This window comes from Chrysemys picta, chromosome 1, assembly GCF_011386835.1.
Source record: "Chrysemys picta bellii isolate R12L10 chromosome 1, ASM1138683v2, whole genome shotgun sequence".
Classification (NCBI taxonomy): domain Eukaryota; kingdom Metazoa; phylum Chordata; order Testudines; family Emydidae; genus Chrysemys; species Chrysemys picta.
This window is the reverse complement of record NC_088791.1, coordinates 28987988-28992969: the sequence shown is the minus strand read 5'-3', so window position 1 is coordinate 28992969 and position 4982 is coordinate 28987988.

Sequence of the window (4982 nt, the reverse complement as noted above, 5' to 3'; positions counted from 1 at the left end):
GACCCTTGAACGTCTGCAGCGACAGCAGATCAAGGAGCTGTGCACAAGCTTTGCACCAATTTTCTCAGCCACTCCAGGATGGACCGAACGGGCATACCACTCCATTGACACAGGTAATGCTCACCCTATTAGAACCCCACCCTACTGGGAGTCACCTCATGCCAAAACTGCTATACAAAGGGAGATCCAGGACATGCTACAGATGGGTATAATCCGCCCCTCTAAGAGTGCATGGGCATCTCCAGTGGTTCTAGTTCCCAAACCAGATGGGGAAATACGCTTTTGCGTGGACTACCATAAGCTAAATGCTGTAACTCGTCCTGACAACTATCCAATGCCACGCACAGATGAGCTATTGGAGAAGTTGGGACATGCCCAATTCATCTCTACTTTGGACTTAACCAAGGGGTACTGGCAAGTACCACTAGATGAACCCGCTAAGGAAAGGTCAGCCTTCGTCACCCAGGCAGGGGTGTATGAATTCAATATACTCCCTTTCGGGTTGCGAAATGCACCCGCCACCTTCCAAAGACTTGTAGATGGTCTCCTAGCGGGATTGGGAGAATCTGCAGTTGCCTACCTCGATGATGTGGCCATTTTTTCTGATTCATGGGCAGAGCACATGGAGCACCTGGAAAAAGTTTTCGAGCGCATCCAGCAGGCAGGACTAACTGTTAAGGCTAAAAAGTGTCAAATAGGCCAAAACAGAGTGATTTACCTGGGGCACCAGGTGGGTCAAGGAACTATAAATCCCCTACAGGCCAAAGTGGATGCTATCCAAAAGTGGCCGGTTCCAAAGTCTAAGAAACAGGTCCAATCCTTCTTAGGCTTGGCTGGATATTATAGGCGATTTGTACCCCACTACAGCCAAATCGCCGCCCCGCTGACAGACCTAACCAGAAAGAAACAGCCAAATGCAGTTCAGTGGATTGATGAGTGTCAAAAGGCCTTTAACCAGCTTAAGGCAACACTCATGTCTGACCCTGTGCTAAGGGCCCCAGACTTTGACAAACCGTTCCTAGTAACCACAGATGCGTCCGAGCGAGGCGTGGGAGCAGTTTTAATGCAGGAAGGACCGGATCAAGAATTCCATCCTGTCGTATTTCTCAGTAAGAAACTGTCTGAGAGGGAAAGCCATTGGTCAATCAGCGAAAAGGAATGCTATGCCATTGTGTACGCGCTGGAAAAGCTACGCCCATATGTTTGGGGACGGCGTTTCCAACTACAAACAGACCATGCTGCGCTACAGTGGCTTCAAACCGCCAAGGGAAATAACAAAAAACTTCTTCGGTGGAGTTTAGCTCTCCAAGATTTTGATTTCGAAATACAACACATTTCGGGAGCTTCTAACAAAGTGGCTGATGCACTCTCCCGGGAAAGTTTCCCAGAGTTAACTGATTAACAATTGTTCTTGGAATGAAACATATTGTTAGTTTTTATATAATCAGTAGTATGTCTAAAGGTACATGTGTCTTATTAACTCTGTTTTCTCCTAGAACTCCAGGAAGAAATCACAGCCAGTGTGGAACCGAACATCCAACACTATCTGTGATTTGGGGGGCGTGTCATAACTATAAAGGGAAGGGTAATAGCTGTCCTGTGTACAGTACTATAAAACCCCTCCTGGCCAGAGACTCCAAAATCCTTTTCCCTGTAAAGGGTTAAGAAGCTCAGGTAACCTGGCTGGCATCTGACCTAAAGGACCAATAAGGGGACAAGATACTTTCAAATCTTGCGGGGGGGGAAGGCCGTTGTTTGTGTTCTTTGTTTGGGAGTGTGTTCATTCTCGGGACTGAGAGGGACCAGACATCAATCCAGGTTCTCCACATCTTTCTAAACAAGTCTCTCCTATTTCAAACTTGTAAGTAACTAGCCAGGCAAGGCGTGTTAGTTTTCCTTTGTTTTCTCAACTTGTAAATGTACCTTTTACTAGAGTGTTTATCTTTGTTTGCTGTACTTTGAACCTGAGACTAGAGGGGAGTCCTCTGAGCTCTTTAAGTTTGATTACCCTGTAAGGTTAATTTCCATACTGATTTTACAGAGATGATTTTTACCTTTTTCTTTAATTAAAAGCCTTCTTTTTAAGAACCTGATTGATTTTTCCTTGTTTTAAGATCCAAGGGGTTTGGATCTTGATTCACCAGGAGTTGGTGGGAGGAAGGAGGGGGGATGGTTAATTTCTCCCTGTTGTAGATCCCAGTGGGGTTGGAACTGATTCACCAGGAGTTGGTGGGAGGAAGGAGGGGGATGGTTAATTTCTCCTTGTTTTAGATCCAAGGGGTTTGAATCTGTTTTCACCAGGGATTTGGTGAAGGTTTTTTCAAGGTTTCCCAGGAATGGAATCCATTGAAATGGTGGCAGCAGAACCAGAGCTAAGCTGGTAGTTAAGCTTAGAAGTTTTCATGCAGGCCCCTACATTTGTACCCTAAAGTTCAAAGTGGGGATCCAGCCTTGACAAGGTCTTATTATTTGGGATATTTGGTTTAAAAGTAATCAATTCTCTTGAACAGAATTGTTGCATTTCTAGACAGAGGTGCTTTTACTGTCATTGGGGTCCAAACACTAGGATACCAGAGGTCTGAAATTCTGCTTCTGTGCAGTTAAGAAAAGGGGTCATATTTTCCTCATGCCCTGCATGGAGCTCTGATAGATGTCAGTAGGAGTTCCATGTTTAACCCACTGCTCAGTATGTGTTATATATTCCCCAGCCCCCATACTAAATCTGCACAGGATATGGGTCTGTTACAGCTCTTTGCTTGAGAGCCTGGCTCCTTGCCCCATCCACTCTAAAAGGCTACTGTTTCCAGGCCCTTAAAGGAACAATGGTCTGGGATGGCCCTATACCTTCCCTCTCCCCAACACTAACTGCTCTCTGGGACCATCTTCCTCTCTCCCAGTGACTGCTTCAGTTGCTTTCCTGGACCCATAGAATGGGGTAACTATCTTCTCTGTCCTTAAAAGAGAAGGGCAACCACTGGCCCTTTTGGGAAGCAATATTTCAAAAGTTATTTTGCATTGAAGTTAGATCTCTAGGGTGGCTCAAGCAAACAATACATCTGACAACAGATTCATGGAGTAGTTCAGGGCAATATACTACAGCCATTGTAACTTCGCTTTACTGATTCACTGCGAGGTTGAGTCCTGCCCTTCGCAGATTTCTGAGAATGTCTGCTGAGCATGTTCCCACTTCCCATCTGCTTTGGATGGGAGACTGCAGCAAGTCATCTTTTGAAACTCTTGCCCCAGGAGCAGAGCTTTTTCTTTAAGAACTGATATTTCAAAGTGCTCTAAAATCCATATGCATTTTCAGATTGTTCCGAAAATTGCTATGCCCCATCAGGGCTAGGGGGAGAGTTGAAATTTGAGTAATTTGATCCTGGGTTTCCTAAAGCACAGCCTCCCCTTCCCCCAGAGATTATTTTAATATTCAGACTGATCTAAAATCCACATGCATAGGGAGGCTGTCCTGAAAATTGGTATTCCTCAACATGGGCTGGAATAGGCTTTGGGAGAGAAGGGAGGAGACTACACAGAGATGAATGAGTCAGTTCACACTTCTCAAAGCTATTTTGGCAGGCTGCATTCATTTCTGTGGCATTTTCTGATTTATCTGGGAACATCCCATTGAAATGAATGGGCCACTTCAAATCTCTGCGATAAGTCTATTCATCAGAGCACCTTGGACCTGATCCTTAATGGTATTTAGGAACTCAAGTCCCATAGAAATCAAATGGGAGTTAGGCACCTATATACCTATATACATTTGAGGACTTGGGCCCTTTCCCATACATTAGCCATTGGAGTGGAGTAGGGAATATAGGTCTCCTCTTCCCCTTATTGCCTCCATTTGGTAGATGTTTGCCTCACAGGCCATCAGTTACCACTTTCCCTCCTCCACAAGGTCCCTCCAGCCCTTCTGGGACCACGAGGAGGCTAACGTGGGCAGCTGAGTGGCAGTGAGGTATTTCCCAGGAAGACCCTTTGTTTTCTGCCTTCAAATAATGGCCCCTTCATTACCACCACTTCCTCAAAAAACAAGTAAAATTCACTGTCCAACAATTTCATTAATGTGGAGTTAAAGATGACCAGCAATCTGAAATGTTTCAGAATAGGAAATGTACCCATACTTAAACGTCTAAAACTGAGAAAATGCAAAATTAAGGTAATATCTCCCATGCCACACAGCCTTAACTTTGCTCCCCTTGAACAATGCCCCAACCTGTCCCTGTCAGAGATCAGAGGATTGCATTCTTTTGATCATGTAGAGGACCATGGAGACAGTGCATGAAGAGTGGGGGGAAACTTTTAGGTCTTGTTTACTAAACTGTACATCTATCCTATGAAAGACATACAGTTTAGTAAACATGACCTATACTTGACAACTTGGCTTTGGGCAAACAGCCCTCCCCAGGATTTGCCAAATGTTAACATCATTTCATCCTTGTCCTAAAGTTTCCCTCTAGGACATCACCTTCAGTTACCATTGACTGAGCCATGGGTACACAGTGATGTGAACCACCAGATGGCTAGAACTCCCCAGAGCAATAGTGTAGCACAGAGGGCAGAGAAGGTGCATGGCACTGTGTGCATGCCAGTGCAGATGTGGGTTTCTGGTGGGCACTGAGAGTGCCTGACCGAGTGAGTGTTAGAACTTGGTGAAACACATATTCATTCCCCTTTCTTCCTGATATACTGTTACCTCCACATGCTGGCTTTCTACTAGGTGACAGTCATACTAGCAACCTTGCAATTCTATAAAGTATGAGAATTTAAGAGCAGAGGGGCCATTGTGATCACCCACTCCATAACCAGCTCAGAATAACAAAACGGATCCCTGTTCCCTCTAGCTGCAGCTCCACTTCCTCATATGGCAATGAGAGTGCTGGCAATTTACTGCAACTAATCCCTGGCTCACCAGGTCGACACCTAACATGATAAGAGTATATGAAGAGAAGTGATAATATACCATTATGTTGGACATC